The sequence below is a fragment of the Ammospiza caudacuta genome, chromosome 2, assembly GCF_027887145.1.
Source record: "Ammospiza caudacuta isolate bAmmCau1 chromosome 2, bAmmCau1.pri, whole genome shotgun sequence".
In the NCBI taxonomy this organism is placed as follows: domain Eukaryota; kingdom Metazoa; phylum Chordata; class Aves; order Passeriformes; family Passerellidae; genus Ammospiza; species Ammospiza caudacuta.
In genome coordinates, this window is record NC_080594.1 from 117,467,578 (window position 1) to 117,494,906 (window position 27,329).

Here is a 27,329-nt window from a genome sequence, read left to right on the forward strand (position 1 = left end):
AATTACAAAGGGCAAAACTGATCCTCAGCTACCTCTGGGGAGGTATTAATAAAGCTTTCACATGAAGATAAGATCTTTCATAAGATCCTTCATAATGTTATCTCCTAGAACTATCTCCATAACAATGTATATAGTATTAGAGAGATATATATAGTTGTCCTTGCATTTTTAATGACTTTGGATACTCGTAGAAAAAAAAAGAAAGTGCTAGGCAGACGACAGAAGGGCTTGAGAACAAACTGCAAGGAGGCTTTCATGAATTAGAAATTGAAAATTATGTTTAAAAAATCAGAGGGTATGGAAGAGTCTCTGTAAATTCTCAGGTTATTATGCATATCTCTCTGAGTTTTTGTGCAGAAAACCATTCAGCAGCAGAGAACCACTGCAGGACTACCTCTAGAGCTGCCTCCTGGCATGAAGATGCTTATTTTGGAGGGTGCTGGAGGCATGAAAACCTCACCTGGCTCCCCAGGAGCGTGGAGATGGAGTGGATGTGTCCCTGCTGCTGCCCTCATTTCTCACTCCATACTCAAACCCCAAAGCACAGGCTTGGAAATGTGGGATCCATCACCCAGGGCATTCCTGCTTGCTTTGGAGAGGGAATCCCTCTCTTTTTGCCTCAGAGAAGGTGAGGTTAATGTGGCATCATGTGGCATCTTCTGAGTCACAAATGGTCCTGTGAAGAAAGACTGTTTTGGAAAAAAGTAGGAGCAGGGCATTGAGTCTCCTAGGGAAGTGAAGTGCCACAAGAAGACAGGATAACTGGCATCAATCAATGTTTTAATGTTTGTCAGGTGATAATTTGAACCCAGCTCTCTCTCTGCTGGGCAGAGAATGAGTGCACAAGACAATTTTCTCCTCCTCTGCCTCTTCTGAGAGAACCCAGCCCACTGATTCCTCTGGGCCCCTAAAGGGTGAGTGTCAGGGCACTTACAGATGTTTCCCAAAGTGGGTCCCCACTTATTTCCCTTCAATCCCATTTTACAGTACCCAACACTTCTGTATCAGCCCCCAGGACACTGGGTACTACATGAAATTGTGAGTTCCAAAATTATGAGAGACCACGTAAAACTTGGCTTTTGCAATATGGGCAATTTCAGTGCCCGAATCTCCCGATGGATTCACCCTTGGCTTCCCTTTAGTTCTTCTTTGATACAGGAATAACAAAACACTACAAACTCACAGGGATGCTGTGGAAGATCCATTCACAAAAAGTTGTCAAGGATTCTGAAGAGGAAATAGAGGCAGCTCTGAGGTGAGTCCTGAGGAGAAGTCTGGATCACATCACTTCGAATATTAAAAAAATAAAAAGATCTTGTGCATAATGATCCTGTTTTAGCATTGACACATTCCCAGACATTCACTGCTGGTCCTCATGGAAGCTTTTGCAGTGGAATTTCTGACTTAGACAATGTTCTCAGGCACAGGGTGGGATTCTTGGCGTGTCCTATGAAGAACCAGGGGCTGAACTTGATGATCCTGATGGGTCCCTTCCAACTCAGCCCATTCTGTGATTCTGTGAATCAGGAAGCCAAGCACAAAATTATTTATTACAAAAGCCAACAATAAAATCATCTTTTTGTCCCCTCTGCTGGATTAAGAAAGCATTTTGATAATTTCAAATCAACAAGAGAATATTTGTTTCACAGCTGATCATTATTTCTAGTTGAGGAAGATATATGTGATTTACAAAGGAAAATGTTTCTGGGCACAAAACTCCTGCTGTCCATCCTATAATAAAGAAAATGGCATAGTTCCACAGAATTCTTGCTGAGGTTTTTTTCATTTAATTTATGCAACAAGTGAGAGGAAGCCAAGCCTAAGTTTAGAATCTCACAAATAATTAATTCAGTGTTTTTGAGGTTTGTCTTAATTTGAGAATTGATTATTTTCTTATATTCTGCTTTTCCAACAGTTCTTTAGCAGATATTATGAAGCATTACATTTAGTTTTAGAACCACTAGTAACTTCTCAGAAGATGACTCAACTTAGGGAATTACACTTAATTAATTAATGGACAATGAAAATAAACTTTTAATTACTGATTTAGGTAGTAAGAAGAAAGAAGACATTCAACTAAACAAACACTTGGGGAAACATCTTTCCTCCCATTCCCAAGACCCAAGTTCAGCCCAGATCCCTCCTTCCCCTTGCTTTGTCACTGCCAATGTTTGCATCCTTACAGCTGCTCCAAGCCTTAGTTTGCACTTTGTTTCTGACATCTCCCTCTTTCATGAACCCAGAACTTGCTGCCTTTTACTCACCCTGAGCCTGGTCTGACATTTTCCTCCTCCCATAACCCCATCATGTGTCTGTTCTCCACTGCAGATATTCTCTCTCTGCAAGAGCCCACTTTCTGTCCATCCAAGTATCTGTGTACAGACCTGTCTCATCCCAAAATCCAGAAGATAATTTGCCTTTCCAGTGTAATAAGTAAATCAATAAATATTTCCATATTTTAAATATCCATATTTTGCCTCTAATATTTTGTCTTATTAATCAATTCACGTGCTCATGTACTACATTATCCATCTTTTTCATTATTTGTTTTTGCTGCTGGTTTTTTGAGGAGTTTTATGCTTTTATCACAGACCCTTTTTCAGTTCCCCATAAAACCACCTCAGCTTTTCTTTCATTCAGCCCCTTTGTGGTGCTGCTGAGTTGATGGTGGGACTGGAGGATCTCGAAGGTCTCTTCCAACTTCGTTGATTCTGTGGTTCTGCAGGTCATGAAGTGCCCAAGACCTCTGTGACCACTTTAAATGCAAGTGCAGCCTCTGGATTTAGTTTCCACCCTCTTGTCAGTGTGACTACGCTTCCCTTTGAGGGGAAATAATTTTTAACGTCTTTTCTCCTTGAGCTGCAGCTCATCTGTGTGAGGAGCTAAAGAGAAGATATTTCACTTTTCTCATGCAGAGGATGAGCTAAATACCTGTAGGATCCAGGTTTAGGGTCTGTGGCTTGGATCCCAAGCTAAACTAACACCATCACCTGTAGCCATGATATTTTCTGAAAAATCCTTTCCTTAGGATTTTTTCTCCTCAGGAACAAAATGTAAACAATGATTATCTGCTGCTGTGGAATGCAACAGGCGCATCTGTGATTGGTCTCATGGGGTTGTTTCTAATTAATGGCCAGTCACAGTCCAGCTGTCCAGACTGTCTCAGTCAGTCACAAGCCTTTGTTATCATTCCTTTCTATTCTTAGCCAGCCTTCTGATGAAGTCCTTTCTTCTATTCTTTTAGTATAGTTTTAATATAATATATATAATAAAATAATAAATCAAGCCTTCTGAAACATGGAGTCAACATTCTCATCTCTTCCCTCATCCTAAGACTCCTGTGAACACCATCACAATCACCAATCCAGGAGAAAATAGTACATTCCAGAGAGCTCCAACACCCTCTGTCTGACTTATATATGAGTGGGAAATCAAGGTATTGCCTTCTCTGGAAGCTGCACCAAGGGAAATACAGGTTGGATATCAGGAAAACATTTTTTCACAGGAAGGGTGATAAATTTCTGGAATAGCTGCCGAGGGAGGTGGTGGAGTCCCCATGCCTGGGTGTGTTTAACAAAGCCTGGATGTGGCACTGGGGGCCCGGGTTCAGTTGGGCTGTTGGGGCTGGGCTGGACTCAGTGATCTTGAAGGTCTCTTCCAACCCAGTGATTCTGTGAATTCTGTGAATTTGTGACTCGGCAAGGATATCTCAAGCAAGAAATGTCAGTAGCCAGAATAAATTACATACAGTACATACAATTTTGTATAAATTAGCAAAAGCCCTATGAAACAAAGTAAAAACTTCCTTAAACCTAGTCCAGCTGAGTGCTTCCCGCGTTTCCCTCTGGAGTGCCACTGAGGATGTGCTGCTGGAGGATGACTCTTGCACTACAATATTGGCACATCACAGCACACCTCTCACTGCCTGTTTCCTTAGGTCTCGCTTTTCCCCGCACTGTGCGGACCTGGCGGTGCTCTAGGGCTTGCAGAGGGCTGGGGTTAGCACTGCTAGGGGAGGTGAGTGGTGGGAGTGATCCGGGACGGGAGCAGAGAGAGGGAAGAAGCAAGGAGGGAAGGAAGTGGCAGAAGGAAGTGGCGGAAGGAAGGAAGTGGCAGAAGGAAGGAAGTGGCGGAAGGAAGTGGCGGAAGGAAGGAAGTGGCGGAAGGAAGGAAGGAAGTGGCGGAAGGAAGGAAGTGGCGGAAGGAAGGAAGTGGCGGAAGGAAGTGGCGGAAGGAAGTGGCGGAAGGAAGTGGCGGAAGGAAGTGGCGGAAGGAAGGAAGTGGCGGAAGGAAGGAAGGAAGTGGCGGAAGTGGCGGAAGTGGCGGAAGGAAGTGGCGGAAGGAAGGAAGGAAGGAAGGAAGGAAGGAAGGAAGGAAGGAAGGAAGGAAGGAAGGAAGGAAGTGGCGGAAGGAAGGAAGGAAGGAAGGAAGGAAGGAAGGAAGGAAGGAAGGAAGGAAGGAAGGAAGGAAGTGGCGGAAGGAAGGAAGTGGCGGAAGGAAGTGGCGGAAGGAAGTGGCGGAAGGAAGGAAGGAAGTGCCGGAAGGAAGGAAGGAAGTGGCGGAAGGAAGGAAGGAAGGAAGTGGCGGAAGGAAGGAAGGAAGGAAGTGGCGGAAGGAAGTGGCGGAAGGAAGGAAGGAAGTGGCGGAAGGAAGGAAGGAAGTGGCGGAAGGAAGGAAGTGGCGGAAGGAAGGAAGTGGCGGAAGGAAGTGGCGGAAGGAAGTGGCGGAAGGAAGGAAGGAAGTGGCGGAAGGAAGTGGCGGAAGGAAGTGGCGGAAGGAAGTGGCGGAAGGAAGTGGCGGAAGGAAGTGGCGGAAGGAAGTGGCGGAAGGAAGGAAGGAAGGAAGGAAGTGGCGGAAGGAAGGAAGTGGCGGAAGGAAGGAAGGAAGGAAGGAAGTGGCGGAAGGAAGGAAGGAAGGAAGGAAGTGGCGGAAGGAAGTGTCGGAAGGAAGTGTCGGAAGGAAGGAAGGAAGTGTCGGAAGGAAGGAAGGAAGTGTCGGAAGGAAGGAAGGAAGGAAGGAAGGAAGGAAGTGGCGGAAGGAAGGAAGTGTCGGAAGGAAGGAAGGAAGGAAGGAAGGAAGGAAGGAAGGAAGGAAGTGGCGGAAGGAAGTGGCGGAAGGAAGGAAGGAAGTGGCGGAAGGAAGGAAGGAAGTGGCGGAAGGAAGTGGCGGAAGGAAGTGGCGGAAGGAAGTGGCGGAAGGAAGGAAGGAAGTGGCGGAAGGAAGTGTCGGAAGGAAGTGTCGGAAGGAAGTGTCGGAAGGAAGGAAGGAAGTGTCGGAAGGAAGGAAGGAAGTGTCGGAAGGAAGGAAGGAAGGAAGGAAGGAAGGAAGGAAGGAAGGAAGTGGCGGAAGGAAGGAAGGAAGTGGCGGAAGGAAGGAAGGAAGTGGCGGAAGGAAGTGGCGGAAGGAAGGAAGGAAGTGGCGGAAGGAAGGAAGGAAGTGGCGGAAGGAAGGAAGGAAGTGGCGGAAGGAAGTGGCGGAAGGAAGTGGCGGAAGGAAGTGGCGGAAGGAAGGAAGTGGCGGAAGGAAGGAAGGAAGTGGCGGAAGGAAGGAAGGAAGGAAGGAAGGAAGGAAGGAAGGAAGGAAGGAAGGAAGGAAGGAAGGAAGGAAGGAAGGAAGGAAGGAAGGAAGGGTGGGTGTGTCTGCCTGCTGCCGGGCAGAGGGGTCTCGTTTGAGGAGCAGCGGGAGGAGCAGGAGGAAGAAGAGGAGGAAGAGGAGGAGGAGGCGTGCGAGGAGCCGTCCCGCATTGGGGGATGCTTGTGTGGCCGCGCCGGAGGATTTTGTAATTTTGTCACCTGTGGCGCTGCGGGCGCCGCCCCGAGCCCAGGACACACCTGGGCCCCGCCGCCTGTTCCCTCAGCCCGCGGGGCTGCAGGCGGGGCTGAGCGGCCCCGCAGGCTCCGAGCAGCCACCAGCCGAGCCAGGCGAGGGGCATGAGAATGTTGGCCGTCGCTTTGCTCCGCAGCATCTCTCATGGTGAGCTCCGCCGCGGGCATCCCTTCCCTTGTCCCGGGTGCCCCCGGTGCCCGGCGGGGTTGGATGCGGGCTCTGCTGCGGGAGCCGCCGGCAGAAGGGCGAGGAAGGAGCTCCGTGATCGCTCCGAGCCCGCTCCGTGATCGCTCCGAGATCTGTGATCGCTCCGAACCCGCACTGTGATCGCTCCGAGCTCCCTCTGTGATCGCTCCGAGCCGCTCACCCCGCGGAGGGCAGCCCGCAAGCGAGCGCCGTTTTCTGCGGACATCCGAGCATCCTTGGCGGGGGGAGCACGAAGGACAGCTTCCTCCCCTGCCCCTCCCTCCCTCTGGCAAAAGGACACGGGAGAAATAGCCACCCCTGTGTCGTTTGTCACCCTGCACAGGGAAGAATATTAATATATGCGGTATTTGGACGATCTTAGTTTGCGTTGTATCTGCTGAGAAGGTTATGCGTGGCAGCTGTATCTGCCGTGTTCAACAGTTTCCTGTTAATCTTTACAGAAGCATCTCCTCCAGGGAGCTGAATTTATAGATATGTTTAAATAATACCTATAGGTTTAAATAATACCTATTTAAATAATACCTGTTGCACTCGTGGAAGGGCATTGGGTACAAGAAATGATTGGGGCAGGCTTCCAGTGCACAGAGGAAAAATTCTGTGTCATGATCAGCAAGCACTGACTTGTTGAGAACTCATTTCTTCATATTGACTATTGAAAACAAGTGAGATGTCACCTCTCCCTGCCCCCATCGCCCCTTCCTCACCTTGTAAAGGTTTTTTAGGGGGATCTGCTTATTCCTGATGTGAAAAGCCTGTGGCACTCGAGCTGGACGTGTACACGTGGGCATTTTGCAATTTCCCACAAAGCTTTGCCAGCTCCCATCACTCATGACTGAAACAGCTGCTGATCACTTTTGCAAATTCTGAGGGCAGAGATTTCTCTGTGACATGGTCTATGACAATGGTCTGTTAGGGCTTAAAGTGAGATCACCAAACTTCTTTTTCTATGTGTCTGGAAGAACATCTAAATACAGAAAAACAATTAGAAAACCACTCCTTACAGTGAAGTCCTCAGTATGTGTATTAAAACTTACTGAAAAACAGAAGTTTAACTTAATGTCCTCAGTATGTGTATTAAAACTAACTGAAAAACAGAAGTTTAATTTAATGTCCCAGGACAAAAGCTAACCTGGTGTAATTTCAGTTCTAAACTGACAAGAATCCCAAAATTCATATTAAAAAAAAATGAAATTACTGTTTTTCTTATTCTGAAAAAAATTGTTATTGTCATTTGAGCGTGCTAGTTAAGAAACTGTATTGAAGTTTTGAACTCATACAGCAGAATGTTTCAAATGTACTAAATTCAACTTTTTCCCTAAAGGAGGTGTTATGTCAATTAACTTTTTGTTCAACCTTAAACTTCTACCTGAATATGAAAATTAGTTCAATTCAATAATTCAGTGCCTCAGCATCCAGCATATTCTGTAAGGTTTTTTCTTTAAATAAACCTATTTTGATATAATATATTCTTGATTATTTTATTGACTTGCAACTAATTAAGCATAGCTTTATTTTTCCTACTCATGTTTTGGATAACAGCAGGGAGAAATAGTAAGAAGTTATTTTTTCCACAGTGCAGGAAAGACTGGAGATATTATGCAAGACGGGTGTGCTGAGAGCTGGGGAGCCACAGGAGGGTTTGCCTGGGCTGTGGTTTTGGGAGAATTATCCAAAACAGTGGAGGAAATGCATTTTCAATCTACTTCCCTCCCCACTAAACTGCAGCCCTTTACAGGGAAGGCAGGAAAACTTTTAATTTGCCCACTTTTTTCTGTAGCAAAGATGATATTGATGCTATTTACTCAATAAAATTTATGTCCCTCCCTGCAGTGACTGTGGCCTGTACACACCCACTCTGTGTGCTGAGAGCTGGGGAGCCACAGGAGGTTTGCCTGGGCTGTGGTTTTGGGAGAATTATCCAAAACAGTGGAGGAAATGCATTTTCAACTTGCTTCCTTCTCCACTAAACTGCAGCCCTTTACAGGGAAGGCAGGAAAACTCTTTTTATCTTCCCATTTTTTCTCTAGCAAAGATGATATTGACACTGTTTACTCAATAAAATTTATGTCCCTCCCTGCAGTGACTGTGGCCTGCACCCACCACTCTGTGTGCTGAGGGCTGGGGAGCCACAGTTGGGACAATTATCCAAAACAGTGGAGGAAATGCATTTTTAACCTGTTTCCTTCCCCACTAAAATGCAGCCCTTTACAGGGAAGGCAGGAAAACTCTTTATTTGCCCGTTTTTTCTCTAGCACAGGTGATATTGATGCTCTTTACTCAATAAACTTTATGAGCTCTTCAACTCAGAGAAAACCCAACGGTGGCAACTGTTAGTAAATGGAGGCTTTTTAAATGAGCCACCATTACCTAAAAATACATGTTGGTAGTTAAGAGACCACTTTTGGCAGGTAGCTATACTTGAAAAAAAGAAAAGCTCAGCTGTCCTGGGGTGACAAACCAGGACACCAACCAAACCCAAAAATGAGTCCCCAAGGGAATGAATAAGAAGTACCAGTCTGTGCTGGACCAGATCAGCTTCTCTGTAGAGAATTAAATTGGTGGTTTTACTGCAGATCCATGAGACTGACCTCGTGGACCTAGGCAGGTCTAGAACAGCCCTGCTGCCCAAAGCAGGGTTAACTACCACAGCAGGTGGCTCAGGACTGTGTCCTGTCAAATTTTAAATAACTCCAAGGATGGACACTCTGTAGGATACCTCTGCCTGTGGTTTTTACCCTCACTGTAAAAGTAAATGCATTATTTACATAGATATGAAATCATATCTTAAAATGGAGCTGCGCGGTTTCTGTTTTGTGTTTTGCCTTTTTTTCTGGTCTCTGAATTCCATCAAGAAGAGTCAGGCTACAGCTCCTTTACCCCATCCCATCCTCTATTTTTACTCATTACTAATATCCTCTTGAGCCTTCTCCAGTCCCAATAATCACAGCTCTCTCAGCCTCTCCTCATGGTTGAGATTCTCCAATTCTTTAACCATTTTTGTGGTCTCTCACTTGACTCACTCCACTGTGTCTGAGTTTTCCTTGGTCTGAGGAGACCAGAAGTGGTACACAGTACTGCAGATGTGTTGTCACCACTTGATGACATGACAATTTTGATTTTTTTCCCCTTTAATAGCAGTTCAATGTATTGCTGTCACTCATATTTATTCAGGCTTTCATATTAATCTGAAACCCTTCACAGTGCAGGATATCCAATTGTTTCTCTATCACATAATTCTCCTCTGCTGCTGAAATTCTCCATAAAACATCCCTACCAAAGTTCTCCCCCTAAGTAATTTGCCTTATTTTCCATCTCCGGCCAGCATATGAAATCCCACTTGTTTGCCAGACTTACAGCCAAGTGCTTTTCTGCTCTTGTAGAAGAATTTCCTCCCCAAAAAACAGGATCTCCATTAGCTGCCTTCAGATCTTGCCTGTGGGCTTGCTGCTATTTAAAACCTCAGCAACAGTTGGCTGCTTTGGACATTGCTCATCTCGCTTAATTTGAAGTGTTTATGGTGCAATTCACTGCAGCCTCTCCACATAATGCTTGGAGAGAGAGGAATGGGAACTTCCAAGGTGGGATTTCTGTTCTACCTTGGCCAGTCACTTTAAGGTGGGAGGAATCATCTCTTAAATGTGTTTTCTCCTCTTTTTAGTCTATTAAAGGAGACCAAAATAGATGGATGGAAGAGAGACAATTTTGTGTTTTCCTGCATGACTTAATCACTTGAAATGCACAGATAATATATCCATCTTATCTGTGAACTATTTCCATTGATAAAACTTATGTTCTGTATTTAAAAGTAAACGCAAATGCAGTTTTCTCCAAAGTCTGTTGTTTATTTGGTCCATAAATAATGGTAAGTTAAATAAAATGCAATATGAAGTCAAATTTGTTTGTGCAATGGTGTATGAGAACACATTTTGTTGGTGCTAATGGGTACAAAGAGTGGACAGGCAAGAAAGGGTTAACAGAAGAGGGAGGGTCACAAATAATTTTTGATGTCAAACTGAAAACCTTGAGTTGCACCAGGGAGGAGGCAGAGCAGCACAGGGAACAGCTGGAGCCAGCAGCTGGCTTTGGGACAAAGCTGTGGTGTGGGACATGGCCATGAGGAGCTGGGCTGGGGGGAAGATTGGTCTTGCAGGAGAGGCTTGGGGTCAGAAAAGTCTTCCCAGCATCTGTGGCCCAGCCCCATGAGTTGTCAGGAGTTTTTATTCTTGTTTATTCCCTCCCCTCTCAAACTGGCCCCTCTTCACCAGAATAGTTGAGGGCTGAAAGCTTTTAGGCTCTTGACTAAAAACTTTGTGAAGGTCTCCTCTGATGCCATGCCCTCAAATGTTTGTTTCCTTACAGAACAGGGACAAGAACTTTAGATGGGAATAACACAGAGGCTCCACTTGTTGCACAGAATGTTATGAGGGAAAACATCACCCCTAGATTGTGTTTCTGAGACAAAGGATGGAGCATCCCTGCTCCATGTGTGAATGGGGCAGGTCTGGTTTCATTCCATGCTCCTGAGTCTTGGGGAAGGCTGTGTGGAGAACCTACAGCAGCCTGCTCCTGCTCCTGCTGCATTATCCATGATGAAAAGTTGGCAAAGGAAACATTTCCTGGGGTTCTCCCTGCTGCAGCCTCCTGGAGGAGCCAACAGGAGCTCGTGGTGCAGGACATGCTTGTGGCCAAACCCTCTGGTGAAATCCAGACCCACAACTCAATGGAAGCAGGGGGAAAGGCAGATGGGAGGGCTGCTGTGGCCCCTCATGACCAAGCACAGTTTATATCCCATTTTTATCCCATTTTTATCCCATTTTACCTCCCCCCTCCTGTGGTAGGCTGTTGCTTGGCAACCCTGCATCCCTGCTCCACCGCTGCTCTGCGGTGCTGCTGCTGCCCTGCAGCCCCTCCTTTGCACCAGGCTTGGGCAGAGCCAGGCTCACACGTGCACCCAGCAGCCTGCAAGCGCAGATATCATCAGATATCATCTCCTCTTCAGTGCCTGCAGGCAGATGGGAGTCAGGAAGATGAGAATGTGGAGGACACTGCATTGCCCAAGGCATGGAGAACTCTGCTCTTTCTGGTGCCTTCCTTGGGTTGACTCTGGCCAGGGGGTATTGGCTCCCAACTGCTCAATTCTTGTTTTGTTTATGTGGTTGCTACTCCTGGTGAGCCACTGGCATCCAGAGCAGGTAATAGAAATCAGTGTTTGGCTCAGGACCAGGGATAACCTTCTTCCCACATAATTACAGCCCTTAATGGATTGCACTGTAGCAATTATTAAAGAGAGGTTTGCAGAGCTTTGAAGCCATCATTTTTTTTTTAACTGTGTTGAAATTGTGATATTCCTTCAAATATCCTCTTTTCTTATCACTTCTTCTCAATGAGAAGCAGTTGTGTGTATTTAGACATGCCTGCATCCAAACCCGGAGGAGTTCTAGATCTATTGCTAAAACGCTCTGACTCCTAACCCAAATAATGGAAAATCACATTCAGAAATGAAATAGTCCTCTTGGCTCATCCCTGTCATGCTGCAAGGTTATGACATGTACAGTGTGGCACAGCTGTCCCTGTGATTTCAGTGTCTGTGATTCATCCCATCCCATCTTGGCATTACAATTTTTTGATGGCAATTATTTAATGTCTTGTCTTTGCACACACATCAGACACACAAAGGGGCTCAGGTCGCCTTTATTTGGAGGTTTTCAGTGGATATCTCCAGTGCCATAATGCTTGGGCTTTCATGTTATGATACTTTCTCTTGTGAGAACCAATTAGCACTGAGAGAAGCCTCTCTGCCTTTTCTCAAGCCCATGTTTTCACCCTGGATAGCTGGCTGAAGTGTTCTCAGGGTGGTGAGCTGTGTCCCCACCTTTCTTATTTACCTGTTTTACATGCCACCCTCCTCCCCTACCTTATTTCATGTGTTAGGAACAAACTTGTCTGTATGAAGATGTGAAAATTAAAAAAAAAAATCAAATATATTTCTCCTGGCTTCTCCAACTCTGAAAGGAAATATTTTTCTTCTAGCTGACAGTCTTTTAAGCAGTGAGAACCTTACCTTCTCTGTTTGTTTGCAAGGTGCAATGCAAAGAGAAGACTACAGCATAAAAAAAATAATCACTACCCTATGTTTTGATGATGTTGCTTGAAATAGAAAAATCTGTTATTCTCTGAAGAAAACATGAATCATACACGGGCTTGAAAATCCTTCCCACAGACTGGATTTTTCCATGCCTTACTCTAGCATGGATTTCTAAGAAACATCTTTGTCAGCTGCTCTCATCCTTCTCTCTAATAATTTCTGAACCTGCTGTCCAGTCTCAATCCATTTGCTTGCCAAGTTTAAGTAGAACATAATTAATTCATTGCTTTAATATGTGTGTAAGAGTATAAACGCTCACCTGGGAAAGAGAGAGAGAGACCAATTCCGCTCCAAGTTGTGGAAAAAAAATGGAAAAATTCATAGACATCTGACTTAAGTCTTCAGTCTTCTGACCAAATATCCAGAGGAAATTCCTTTTCCCACTGATCCTGTGCTCACAGAACCACCTAATGGGGAGAGCTTGTTCACATCTTCCAAATGCTACTGGAACCCCAGGACTGAGCTGCACCAGGGAAGAGTAACTTCAGGCAGGGTAAAAAAAAAGAAATAAAAATTCCCATTTTATGCTTTAAAGCTCAGTGTGTATTAAGCCATTCAGAGTGTTTTGAAAGCTGCTGCTTTAATCCATGAGCATATCAAGAGTGAATGGCTAATTGTGTGTGTACTGTAAGAACAGGTCATGCGAGAGAGCACATTTTTTTTGCAAGATAACAATATTCCTGCACATTATCAGCTTGGAGCAGTCAATGGCTTCAAATGAAGCAAATTGTAGTTTTTCCCTCGCATTTTTGGGGTGGAATAGATAGGTATCAGCAGCTCAGAAGCTTTCACAAGTAGTTGCATGCAGATGGTTGAGATTTTGTTTCTCCATCCTGAGCATTCCCAAGATGCACGGTAACAAACAGAGCTTTTCAACTTTTAACCATCATCTTAATGGTACTTACAGAACCAGAAACTCCTTTTCCATCCTTAAGTGTCTCATGGAAAATATTTAATTTTTGCAGCTTGTCCTGATAAAAAAATGGCTGACTGTGAGCTTATAGATATGAGCATTAGGCTTGGTAGCCAGTGAATATCAGAAGGTTTAGCGATTGGTTTTGACAAGCATTCAACATTTATCTGAATCTTTCCAGTATCAAATCGGGCATGAAGTCTTCTGAGGAAAACCTGTTCTCACAAGGCTTTTGATTCTCCTGTTTCCAGAGTGATGGAAGCTACTAAAAAGCTTTCCCACTTCTGTTCCTCTTCCCTTCTTAACCCCTGGTCCTTTTATCCCTCTTTGAGTTTATCTCCCTTTATTATGGGTGCAGTGAGAAAGCTTTGGTTTACCTGAAAATTTGGGGAAGAGTGGTTCAAACTTGTCATCTTTAAACAGATATGAATCAGAGAGAAGATGGAGAATATTTCCCAGTTTTTTTCAGAAGATCGGGACTTGAATGTTTTGGTCTTTATTTCAGCCACATATTCATAAATTCATTGCACGTTTTCATTAATAAAGGATAAAAAGTGCTTCTTGAGAGATTCCAGGTTTTGTTTCTTTATTGTTATTATCTCAGAGGGGTATGTGCTTTCTTTTTGTTTTTAAACTGACTGGGGCTACAATTCCTTTCTTAGCAGAACTGAAAAATTTCTGAATCTTATTCAAACGAAAATCACGACTTAATGTAGAACTAAGTGAGTTTTCTTAGTTATAGCCCTCTGTGCTTATCTTTACCTAGTCTACAAGATAATAACTCATATTTTCCTTTCAAATTGCTATGCTGCCAGAAAATAGCCAAGAAAACCCCAGTCAGGGAAAGAGGTCAGTAACGAGGAGAGACAGAATGATTTAGAAACTGAGGGATGACTGAGCCAAGGTGTCATCTCTCCCAGAAACTGGGCTGATCATTCTCTTAGATTCTGATTTCAGGCATGTTCATTTTTCATTGTTTCCTTTCCCCAGGTCTTCTGACTGTTGAGAACTTCCTCTCTCCCCACGCTTTCCCTTCACTTCCTCTCTACTTCCCTCCCATTCTTTCTTCCTTCAGGTGCTTTTAAAGCCACTTTCAAAGCTGAAATTGCAAATGAGTTTTTTGCATTCTGAATGACAATGAGAGGCTCTGTTTGAATAGCTGAATGCTTCAATGGCAGATATTTGACTGAGTTCCCTAAAGCCCAAAGCCTATGAAACCATCCAAGATCTGAATAGAACCAATTACCAATTACAAGGAGCTGCTGCTCCTTGGAAGATTCTTTTGGTTTTTTTTTTTAAAGTCCCAATCAATGCAGACTTATTGTAGACAGACTATTTTATCTTTTTCTTTGAAGAAACAATTTCCCTGCAAGACTGGTTGTAGGTTATATCTGTCATCCAACAGATACATCATCTTCCAATGTGGGGATGTGAAAACTTGGATCCTTAATTTTCAACTTCATTTTTACGAAAGCTTTCCACGAGGCAGCTCTTGCTTGTGTTGGTCTGCTGTGGTCATTCCTCATGTGTTTGCTCACTTAAGGTGAGGATATGATGCAGGTGCATTGCAGAATTGGGGTGCAGATCTCAGCATTTAACCCTTCCCGTGGTTTTCAGTGGAGAAATTTCAACTGCAAGCTGATGACTGGGTGGGATGTGGTCACACTGATCATGCTGGTGATGTTTCTGCATGTTCTTCATGCTGGTGGCTTGCGGGAGAACTGGACTGTGCATGGCCAGAACTGGTGTTCTGGATGTCCCATTGGAACCAGATGGCTCAAACTCTTTAGGGTTTCGGTGAGGTCCTCATGGAAAATCTTGTGCCTCCTGCAGCACAGTGTGACCTGGAAAGTTGTCTGAGATGCATTCAGAGTGATCATCAGCTGATTTGAATCGTTGCTATATCTCTGTTAACTTCAGGAGATCTTCCTCATCAAGCTGTGTGGTAGCTGCAGAAAGCAAGGATGGTCAGCCCAATACAGTCAACCAGTAGGTGGTCTAAACCCAGATTAAGAATTTGAGACTATTTTAGCAAAAATTTTATAATAAAATAATAAAATTTTGATCCTTACAACTAGATCAATAACTTCAAAAGCTTTTTTTTTTTTTTTTTCAGAGAAGATATAGTTATATATGCAGAGTCTAATTGAGATACTTTGCTGGAAAATCGCCGAATTTGTTTTAGGAAGAACTAAGTAATTTCCAGCCACTTAATCTAAGGCATTATATTTCAATCAAACAAACAAAAACAAAAAAACATAAATGGGGATTCTCCTTCATGACCTTGAGTAGCCTTGATTGCAGCTGAAGCCTGATCATGCTTGATTTTCCAGACTTGAAAAGCAGCATCCTGACTGATGTCACGTACTTTGCGTGGAAGTTATCATATGGTCTTCTTTCTCCACTTTGACAGATTGTTGAATTTTAGTTTCAGCCAAGTCATTCTCTGAGCAGCAGGACCAGTGAACCCTGCTCTCATGCAAAATTGCATCCTGCCTTCCTCCTCCCCTCCTTAAACCCAGCCCAGGACAAGGATTATGCTGCTTAGTTGTTTGGATTCTGCTAAAAAATGTTAAATATCCTCTGGAAGTTGGTCTCTTTGCCTTTTGGTGCCACTGAAGAGTAAATTAAAGATTTATTCTTTTACTTTGCAGCTGCTGTGGTTGTTTTAAATGAACTGAAATGCACACAAGTTGTTTGAGACAGTTCTACAGGAAGCAGAAATTTGCCAAGGGCTACCAGAGTTATGTAGATGAGTAAAGGAGGTAGAAATGTATAGGAAGGAGGTTTATTTATACTGTCATTGTAGAATGTCTAGAACATTGTATCTCTTAAGTCCTAAACATGTTTTGGGCTTCAGAAGAGGAAACAAAGCAATTCTGAAAGAGCTGCCGGAACAAATCTGTCATGAACTTCTCCCAAATGCTCTCAAATCTATACTTAAACATTTCTGCTAGTCACCAGCTCTCTCCTAAACAGATTAAAGTTTTGTTATTTTTAACAGAACTCCCCTCCCAATAAAAATAAATTTCTCTCTTTTTCTTTCTTTCTTTTTTTTTTTCTTTTTGTCTGCCAAGACATTTGCACTTCTCTCTTTAATTTTTGTTTTACAGCATGAGATTCTATTTTCCCCTGAAGATCTTCCTAGGTTGCCCACATCTTTTTTCTTAAATGCAGCCATGACTCCCTGCCCAATATTGGTCTCATCTCTCCTGCTTTCCCTCCAAGGCTTCAGTCTCTCCTGGCTGATAGCCCAGCCCAAATGGGATGCAGGGAGCTGAGCTCTCTCCTGATGGCTTTCCCTGTTTGGTTTTGTCAAGAATGAGAAAGAAGGGCCTTATACAACACCTCAGGGGTGTGTTCTGACCTGTCCTCTATGGCTTCAGGAACATCTCCAGCCAGATCTCCTTCCCTACCCAGTTCTGCTGCTGCTGAGCTTCCTGCAGATGTCCATCCCAGTGTCTTTCTGGGGGACGTCCTTTCCTGGATTTCATTGCAGTGCACAAGGCAGGGTGTTGGCAGCAGGGCAATGTCTGCTACTATAAAGCATTTTCTTAAAAAAATATCGTCCCCCAAATGTGAAGTCATCCTGTTGGTAACACACTGGGGATTCTGCAGGTTGAGATTCCTTATTGCTTTGTTGTGTTTGCTTTTCATCTTACAGCTTAAATCCAGAGTTGCCCTAATGCTGTTATGTATTTCACAATATTGATTTTTTTTAGCTGTCTTCATTTAATGTTTTCCCCCCTTTTTTCTTTTTTTTTCCTTTTCCTTTTCAGACCTACCTTCACATCAGAGATGTGAAGAAAGAATAGGCGCAGAAATTGCTTTTAATTAGAGAGACTGCAATTTACTCTTTCACTACAGGAGGAAAAAAACGCCTCACCACAGAAAGAGACGCAGATGAAAGGCCAAATAGTATCTGGACCTGTGTAAGCACTGCAAGATGTGTGTGTGTGTGTGTGTGTGTGTGTGTGTGTGTGTGTATTTTCCTTCAGCGGTGCACAGAATCCCAGTCAATTATTTGATGCACTCGCCTGTCTGGGCTGTGACCTTCTAGAAGGGCCCCCTCCTCCAGTCCCCCCACACGACTTGTCAACACATTAGTCATATACAACTCAGCTGATGCCAAACGGCCGCAGTTCAGCCAACTATTGAGAGGCTGCAAATTCTGCTGCCTTCTTCTATTGGTCTTGGGTTTTTCCACTGTGCGGACCTGGTGCTGCTTTAAGACTGCGGAGGGCTGGGGTTAGCGCTGGTCCCTGCGCCGCGCCGGGAGCCAGGGGAGGTGAGCAGCGGGCTCAGAGCGCTCCGAGCTGCCGAGAGCCGGGAGGGAGCAGAGAGAGGGAAGAAGCAAGGAAGGAAGGAGGGAAGGAAGGAAGGAAGGAAGATGTGCCCGCCTGCCCGCCCGCCTGCCGCCGGGCCGAGGGGAGCCGTGTGAGCAGCAGCAGCAGGAGGAGGAAGAAGAGGAGGAGGAAGAAGAAGAGGAGGAGGAGGCGTGCGAGGAGCCGGCTCGCCGCGGCTCGGTGCCGGCCGCCGCTGCTGCCGCCGGGGATGCTGGTGTGGCCGCGCCGGAGGATTTTGTCACCTGTGGCCCTGCCCCCGCCGCCCTGCGGGCGCCTCCCCGAGCCAAGGACACACCTGGGCCCCGCCGCGCTCCCGCCCCCCGCCCCCGCCGCCGGCCGCCTCTTCCCCCGCCCGAGCGCCGGGCGAGTGTCGGCGGAGCCGCGGGGCTGCAGGCGGGGCTGAGCGCTCGCTGGGCGGACGAGCGGCCCCGCAGGCTCCGAGCAGCCACCAGCCGAGCCAGGCGGCGGCCGGACCCGGTGCGCGCTGCCTGCCAGCTCCGGCCCGGCCGTGGGCGCGGCGGGCGAGGGCGAGCCCGGAGCGGGGAGCGGGGGAGCGGCGGGGGCATGTGGATGTTGGCCGTCGCCTTGCTCCACAGCATCTCGCATGGTGAGCCCCGCCGCGGGCATCCCTTCCCCTTGTCCCTCCATCCTTCCCCCTTCTGCTGGCGGCCGGGAAGGGGAGAGCGGGTCGCGGCGGTGGCTTTTGTGCCGGGAGCGTCGCGCCGGCTGCGGGGAGAGAAGGGCGAGGAGCGAGAGCGCCGTGATCGCTGAAAGTCGCTCACCTCGCAAAGTGACAGCCCGGAACCTCCGTGCCTGCCTCCTTCGGAATGAGACGGTGCTCGCAGAGGCGAGGAGGCAGAGAGGCGCTTTTTCTTTCTTTTCTTTCTCATCTGGAAAAGTACCGAATTTTTGCCAAGTGCCGTAGAAATCCGTCAGAGCACACGGGGATGGTTTGAAGGGCTTTCATCCTAAGCGGTCGCGTTGAGATATTGCTTCCTTTCGCATCTTTTTTTGTTTTTTTTTTTTTTTGTTTTTTTTTTTTTTTTTTTTTTTTATCATTCGCCCTCTGCTTTCACCTTACGTTTTTACATATATTTAAGAAGTAGTATTTTAAATTTATTTAACTTTCATAATTTTTCCGTGAAGGTACCTGTTCCGAATTTTTTTTTCCTCACTCATTTATGTAAAAATATGCACGGATAAGCATTACATCATCTGGAAAGGTTGAAGACTTTTAGTCAATTATAAAGTTAGGAAGGGAAATTAGAGTGGGGATAGAATAAGGGTAAACCTGTTATTCTTAAATTATTTTTTTTTCCTTCTGCCAACTCTTTGACTGACAAACATTTATTGCAGTTTCTGTGCGTTTTTAATAGTGGGTTGGGGTATTTTGGACCATTTAGATATATTTGATTGAAAACCATGGCATGTGTAAAAATATGCTTAAATTGCTTAAGTTTTATTAAAAATGCACGTTCAGCATTGCAGTTTTAAGGGCAGAAAACAAATTATTCTGGGGTGCCAGCTATTCTATTGCACTGCCTCCTCCGATCTGAGAACGTAACATTGCCTGAAATGCTTTTCACCCTGCCAGATAAATCAGATTAAACACACAGTTCTCGAAATGGGCAAAGCAGGTAGAGCAGGGAAAAGAATTCCTTGTGTGGAATGAATGAGAGAGGAGCACAGGGCAAAGTGTGGGGATTCCTGAAGGATGGAAATAATTGAACCTCTGGCAGAGGCTGAGGGATGAATGCTGGATGAGGGTGCCTTCACATCTTCTTAAGTAGACACTGGATGAGAAAATGCACTGACAGGCATGGCTGGTCCAGTGTGAAGCGCTGGGGAGGGCAGAAATCAGGAGGTGAATCTTAAATGTGTGGATTTAGAGCGACCTTAAAATCATTATTTTTTTTGTCTTCTGTGTGCCTCAGAATATGAGAGGATTGAAATCCCCCAAAGTGTAAACTTGGAAATTTTTTTATTTTTTTGCATTTCTTTTGGCAGTAAGGAAACTGCAACAAGTTTTAACATTAAGAAATTATCTATTTATTTATTTATATTTGACAGGCAGCAGCACTGTGCCGTTCTCTGTGTCCTCTCCAGCCAGATACCTTGGAGGGAGAGATTTGCTGTTAATAGGACAGAAAGAATCAGCCTGGAAGTGCGCTCTGACCAGGGCTATTCATTTTAAACTAGATTTGCATAGAAATGAACCCTGCTTCTCTCCAGAAATCATATTTTAAAAGAAAAAAAAGAGCAGATTTTTTTTCCTACTGTACTGATGCTATAAATTCTGTGTTCTATCCTAGTTAGTCCTCCTTGCAAGGGTTTTTTTGAAGAACACAATAATTTTTGCTTTATGAAGTCGAAGTATCGTGAAAATCACTTGCATTTATTCCTTGATCAATGAAGTCAGCAGTAATTTCACTTTCAGTTTCCATGTGTTTTTGGATCACAGTCAAACCTGAATTTGTCTCCCAAAGAGTGAAGAGTGTAATGTGTACATGATAGATGCATCTGCATGGATTCTGTGCTGCCACACAGCAACATCTGTACATTTGTGATTCCAGGGGGATTAAAATTAAATGGTTTTGTGTACAGGAATATTCCAAGATGCGAGCATTGTGAAAACATGTAGTGGGTGGTTCAACGATTCTTTGCAACTTAAAAAGTCTGTTTGTTTTTGGCATCATACTTGATGTCAAAATGCAGATTTTTAGGGTCTTCTAAAGGGAAATCTTGGAAGAAAATGGCACCTTCCTTCACGTTAAGACTGCATAAGATGGTTTTATTCATTGGTAGCACTTATTAGGACTTATTAGGGCCATTTTATCAGAGTCAAGAGTCGGAGAATAATATTTTTAAAGGACTTCAGATTTTAATGCAGTGTCATATCAGATATGTATCTCTTTGAAGGAAATGACTGCATATATAAATAGATATGTCACGTACACATTTATTTCCATTATTCTATCTATAACTCCATCTGAACTCCATTGTGTGACAGGCAGGGCTCTTTTATGAGTGTATCTGGTGGAGGGGGGGGGGACTGATTTCTGCTTGGCTTCTGCCAATGCCTTTTCTAGCCCCTTATGGAACCACACCATGTTTGCTTAAAATACCAGCACAGGTATAAGTGGTTTTCCAGTGTGTGATTTTAACTTAAAAATGTGTAAGATTGATCATGTTCGTGTTGGTTTTGATTTGTTTTTTTCCTTTTTTTCTTTTTTTCTTTTTATTTCTGAGGGGAGAAATAGGTTAAAAATAAACCCATAGGTTTAACTCTGCACTTGTAGTCTTGGGCTTAATTTCTGTTGGAGATAATGGGAACCATCTGAATAACAATAACAAGGTTGGCCCCCATATTTCCCTACAGTCACTCAGCACAAATACATTTTGTCAAATTAGATATGAGCAGTGTCACTGGGAAGGCTTTATGTTTGTGAAATAGCTTCCTTCTGGGGACAATAAAGTACTGACACGCTCTTCCATCCAATTAGTATTTCTGAAGCCTGAAACAAAAACCTCCCCAAATACCTGGTTAAAGTTTATGTATTTTGTGAGGGGTTTAAACTCTGGTTGCTGTGAGTTCTTTAAGAATACAGGTAACTATTAACCATGAATGCACTGCAGCCCTGGAAAGTGCGTGGGATGATATAGACATCAGTGGGAGCTCTGCAGCTGAATTCACTACCTTGAAAGCCTGAGTCATGCAGTTCTAATCCTGAGCAAAGCTTTTGAGCTGCCTTTCAGGGTTACTCCACCTGCACCACCTTCCCTGTTACTCTCCCTGAGTATTCCAGAATGAGCAGCAGAAGTAGCCTGGTCATAATTAATAATGGGGCACTTCACTAATTACAGTTAGAGAAGGCAGGGGAGGCTCTGAGGGGAGAATGGCCTCCTTCAAAATCCTGCCTGATCAAGCTAGTTCAGGTGCTGCTTTCAGAAATGAGGATCTTTCAGTGTCTGCTGTGGCTGTGCTGAACCCATTTCCAGGCTTCTCTCAGGCTGCATTTCTTACATGCCCGTTGCCCACAGATGCTCTGCTGAAATCAATCGAGCATCGGGAGGCACCAATACAGCACAGATGACACTAAAAATACATTTCCATTAAAATGATTTCCTGTTTGAATCCTCTCCCTGCCGTACATCTATCAATATGGGTTTTAGCAGCATTTTGGAAGATGGAGAAGGATCACACTTCTGAGAGCTGAGAGCACGGGTTAGGCTGGAGGATGAGGAGCCAGAGCCACGGTGGGGCTGAGCCTCCCCCAAGAAAATGGTGATTCTCAGTGCTGGGGATGGAACATCCCAGCAAAAGAGCAGTGGAAACATAGTGAGATACATGCACAGCTTGTGTGGAATTGTGTAACCAGACCCTCACCTCGGGAAGTTGAATGGATGTGCAGGAAGCATTCAGCTTGGTGCTTGTGTGTGGATGGCACAGCACAGCTCAGGGTGTTTTTAATCCAGTGTTACCCGAGCTATGAATAGCTGTTAATTAATCACCAAATGCCGAGGGGAGAAAAACTCTTTTTGCTGGGCAGCCAGAGGCCATGGGGATATCTGTATTTGTCTCTCCTGAGTTCAGGGTGTGCTGCTCCCCCATCTGCTGGGGCTCTCCGGGGGTTTTCCTCCCGTGGTGTGGGCAGTGGCTGTGCTGGAGCTGGAGCCACAGGACACTAGTGGGCAGCAAACCACAGAATCTGTGTCTTCCTCAGCTGTGGCAGCACACAGAGAGAGCTCAAAGAGGCATTTTGCCTGTGTTTTTCTTCCAAGGGTCACTAAAATCTGGTGGATGCTGCATCTTCTTCCCGTAGCGCTGGGCAGCAGATCCGTGTGGCAGTGGAGGTGTTTTTGGGAGTGGTTCAAGGAGAAGCTGTTTTCTGCAAGTTGTAAAAACAAACCTCAAAACCACCTTAAACAGGGCTTTATTGCAGGTCTCAGCTCTGCACTGTGGTTTCGTACAACCACAGGATTGTTTAGGTCGGAAAAGACCTTTGAGCCCAACCGTTCCCCTGGCACTGCCAAGTCCAGCACTGGCCCCTGTCTAACCCCAAGTGCCACATCTGCATCTCTTCCAAATCCCTCCAGGGATGGGTGACTGTTCCAAGGCTGGAAAACCCTTCCCATCAAGAAATTTTTCCTCATTTCCAATCTAAACCTACCTGGTGCAACTTGAGGCCATTTTCCCTCATCCTTTCCCTTTTTCCATGGTGAAAAGATCCCGACCCCCACCTGGCTTCACTTTTCTCTCACGGAGTTTTGGAGAGTGAGAAGGTCCCTCCTGAGCCTCCTTTTCTCCAGGCTGAGCCCCTTCTCAGCCCCTCCTGGGGCTACAGCCCCTTCCCAGCTCCATTCCCTGCCCTGGACATGCTCCAGCCCCTCCAGGGCTCTCTGGAAGTGAGGAGCCCTGAAATGAAAACAGAACTTGGGATGTATTTCAGTGGAATTTCTTCAGTGCTGCTGCATGTGGAAAAGTTTAGAAGTTGATTTTAATTTTGTTTGTTCTTGAGTAAACTTTTGTGACATAATATACCAATAATTTGAGTTATTTGGGAAAATCTTATGTGTTTTGGTGATTAGCTCATCCAGAAAGTTCCTCCAGCTCATGAGTTGTGCAAGTTTCTGAGCTGGGCTCAGGTTGGGCCTCACTTTTTGTGTCTTTACCTGAATGAGAGACTTAACTATGCCACCCTCTCTCCTCTATTTACATTATAATTACATATATATATATATATATATATATATATATATATATATATATATAATAATTGTTTATTAACAATTGGAGTGACAAAACCAGTAGAAAGCAACAAAATGAACCATCTTTCTGGGGGTGGGAGGTCAGGGCAATGGATTGAGGAGCAAAATACATAGACTTTTTTGTTTTCTTCACAAAGTTTACTCTGATTATAAGGTTAAGATTTGTGTAGGATCAAGGCCTATTTGAACACATCACTCATTTAGCCTTTGATTTTATTTGGCACATGCCATTTATCAACCTCTTAGTCTTGCAGTCTTTCAGATTTGCAATAGGAAAAACTAATTCCATCTTCTACTTAAAAAATTGAAGATGGGAGTAAAAAATTTTATTCTAAGAGATATTTTTTGACATTTTTAATGTGTTATTTCTTTTGAGTCATTGAAACTCTAAATATCCTACAACAATCCATTTAACCAACATAGGTCTGCAACATACATCAGAACACTTAATTACTTCAAGGTGAATGTGTAGGTGTCTACAGTTAAATTACTTGTTTCACAGTATATTTTATTTCATAATCTTATTTAATCATCACTTTCTTTTCACTTAAACTGTTATTAAATCAATGAAATTAAGATCTGAAATTGCAATTCTTCAAAAGAAGTTTTATCTTCTCAGTCTTCACCTCCCTTCCCCTTAAAAACATTTCATCAAACAATTGGTGGTTTTGAAAAAAAAATAACAGAAAATGGGAGGTATTCAATAATAAAAGCCTTTCACAGCTCAATATTTTAGAGCACTGAAGAGAACATCTTCAAGAACAAGCCACTGATTCCTCAGGCATATGTTGGCACTGGGATTTTTTCTTGTCATTGCTTATCTTTGGATGCTGCCATTCACAAAATAAAATAAAATTCTTATTACCTCATAAATATTTTTTCCCCATCAGGGCATTGAGTTACTCATCAGAAAAAGAAAACGTAGAGTGTGTCAATAAATACCTTTCACAGTGGAGTGGGCAACAAATGCTATGATCTGTTTTGAGGAAGGAAAGCAAGGCAGGTGGATGGACAGACAGGCTGCCAGAGATTAGCAAGTCTTCCCAGCATCCCTATTTAAGCTATTTTTACTCAGAAGGCAGGGAGTAAGACTTAAGAGTGAGCCAGCAATCCTATTTATAGCAAGCCATTTTCAAATGCAAAGGCTATGGGAAGGAGAGTCACCTCCATCCGAAACACCAGGCTCCCTGGAGCTCCCTCAGCACCGAGGGAGGGACCAGCCCTGAGGAGCTGCATCACTGATGTGCTCCTGCTGAAGCTTCCAGAAGGACATTTCCCTCAGAAATGCAGGAGTTTGGGCCATGGGGCAGCCCAAGAGCTCGGCTGAAAATAGCTCTGTGCTCCACACCCACGTGGCAGAGACAAGGGCATCACCTGAGGAATTCTCTGCCTGGTGCCTCTTCATGCATTCTCTTGGAGATCCTGCTCGTGTGGCTCTCAGTGTAATTTGTCAGGGATACAGTTCCTTCTGAGATTTTAAAATAAGCATGTATATTTCTGCACATTTACATATGTAAATCTGCATAGCTTATAATTGCTTAAAAAGTACCGTGTATGGAAAATCTGGCGCTTGCTTTGCTGTCCAAGTGTGCTTGATGCTATTTTCTTCCAATTAATTACACTGTAATCCCATGCAGAAAATTTGTGGCTTAAGGTCTATGTTTTCCACTAGACTAAAAATGATTCTCAGTAACTTTCTGCCATCTAAATTGTTGCAGTAACTTTGGGAAGCCCTGCAGTGTTTTAAGAATATCAGAATAATATTCTTGAAATGACCGCGACTATTTCAACGCGGCCAGAATATAATTATACTGCACTGTAGCTGCAAATAGTTGCCTATCTCCATAATATACTCACAGTGATTCTGCAGATAAGATTGTGGGGTTGCTGTGTCTATATAAATATCTGTTGGTGTGAAATCCTTTCGTGTGGTTTTTTGCAAATGGAGTGGCTCATGCTGAGCCTGCACGCTCGGGGCGTTCGTCTCTCAGCATTGCAGAGTGGCAGCCCTCAGTGGCTCCAGGTTTTGGGTGCCAAAAGGGAATTCAGGAATTTGTGGAAGAGCTTGTTCCCTGCTCTGCTCTTTATCCCCATGATAACGACTTGTTCAGTAAAGTTTTCTAGAGGTTTAGTAGAGTGTGGAGTTCAAATGATGAATGTCAGTCTTTGAAGGGTGGTTTTTGTTTAGCTGGCTCCTGTTTTAGCTGGGAAGAGTTTTTGGGATGCTGGAATGTGCAGGCTTGGAGGAGCCCATGTGCAACCCACTCATCTCATGGCAGGATTTGAGAGCACCCAAATCTACTTGGTTGCTTTTTCCCCCAGATCATGGAAAGGTGATGCATAAAGTGCAAGTTCTGGCTTCTGTTGAATTCTCCTGTGCAATTGCTTTTCTATCAGATACCATTGTGTTTTGGGATTTTTTTTTGTTTGCTTTTGTTTTGTGATATTACCTTCTGAAGTCTTTGGGGTTTTCTGTGTGAGTTTTATTAGGAATTTTGGCCCTGACTCAGGAAAATACTGTGAGTACATGGAGTCAGTCGCTTGATAATTATGAGGTGAGCATGTGACAAGCTGTTAGAACACTCCTGGCTTGAGCTAAGGACAGAACAAGTCCTTGACAAAGTCCTTTTTGTTATGAAAAGCAGATTCAGATGTCCCTGGAATGGGGTCTTGCTGGAAAAAAAGTCATTCAAGCAAAATAGGCTTTAGGTGGACCTCAGCTTAAACTGCAACGTGGTTCACCATCCACACTACACATTGTCCACCTGAAATTTTTTCCTCTCATTAAGTGGCTTTTCTGTGGGGCAGTTTAAAAGCCAGTTCACATATTATTTCTAGGCAAGTAAACCACAATTTGTACTGCAACTGCACTTGTGAAGTATAAAGCAAAGTGTTTGCTGTGTCATGATATGAAGGAAGTAATTTGGGAAGCTGTCAGTGAAACAGAAGTTCTCCAGTTATGTTTGCAGACAACCAATCTAGAGAGCTTTTTGCATAGTTAAGTGATTTTCAAATGTCTACAGCAATATTTGCATTATACTTTATGCTTTTAGCTGTATTTATTTAAGGAGCTTTCCTTTATATCTTTCTTTCTAATTTTGTTGCGTGACCTCAAGGTTTCTCTTCCACAATGACAACCTTTTCCACAACCCTGTTGTGCAGGGGCTCTAGAAACCAGATTTTCATCATTTCAAGCACAGGCAGTGAGGTTCATCCCACTATGGAATCTGGTGATGATTACCATGGTTTTTGTTGTGTCAGCTGTGGCTGAGGCTTTTTGTTCTCAACTTTTTTGTAAGTATTTGTCTATAAAATGCAGAATGAATGCTTAGGGGAGAGGGAGGGATGGGGGCACAAAGTGAAAAGGGTGAGTTGGAAGTGCACAGTGATGGAAGGTGTGGTGAGAAGAGGGAGGGCATTCACAGGGCATGAATCCCTGGGGGACAGCAGGAGACTCTGAAGGCCACATTTGGGCTGGACAGGTTATGGTGAAGGACCCTGAGGTCTTGCCTTCAGTTTGCAGTGGGGAAGGCAAAGCTGAGCCTGTTCCCCTGTGAGCTGTGGGTGGAGAACATGACAGAATGTGGCTTTGGGACTACCCAGTGCTCTCTTTTGGCTGCTGGTCTGTGCCAGGGGAAGCTGGTGCTCCCCATGGATCCTGATGTGTGCCTGGGAGCTCCAAGTCCCCGCTGCCCTTCTCCGTCACTGCCTGCACTCAGATTTTTCCTTCATTCTTATCTACTGTTATTTACTCTCTGCTGTAGGCTTAGTTTGAGGCCTACTATCTGTCTTCTCTCCACATTTTCCCTAGTTTCCCTAGGAAATTCCCTAGAATTTCCCTAAATTCCATAGAAATTTATGTTTATTTCACCTCTTCCCCTGAGGCAAATGGATTTGGGGGAGTGGAGGAGACCAAGACTGGACAGCAACCTTACAAATGTCAGCGTGGCTGTAGGGTAGGAAGGGCAAGTTCCTCATCTGAGTGAAGGAGGAAGGAGCTGAGCTCCTTTATTGGGCAGGAGGGAGATAATTAATCCTCAGGAAAAGAGGCTGAGCTGTCAGGCTTTCAGAGCAGCCCTGGCAGGGGTAATTTGCTGTTCAGCTGGTGGTAGATGTCAGGTTT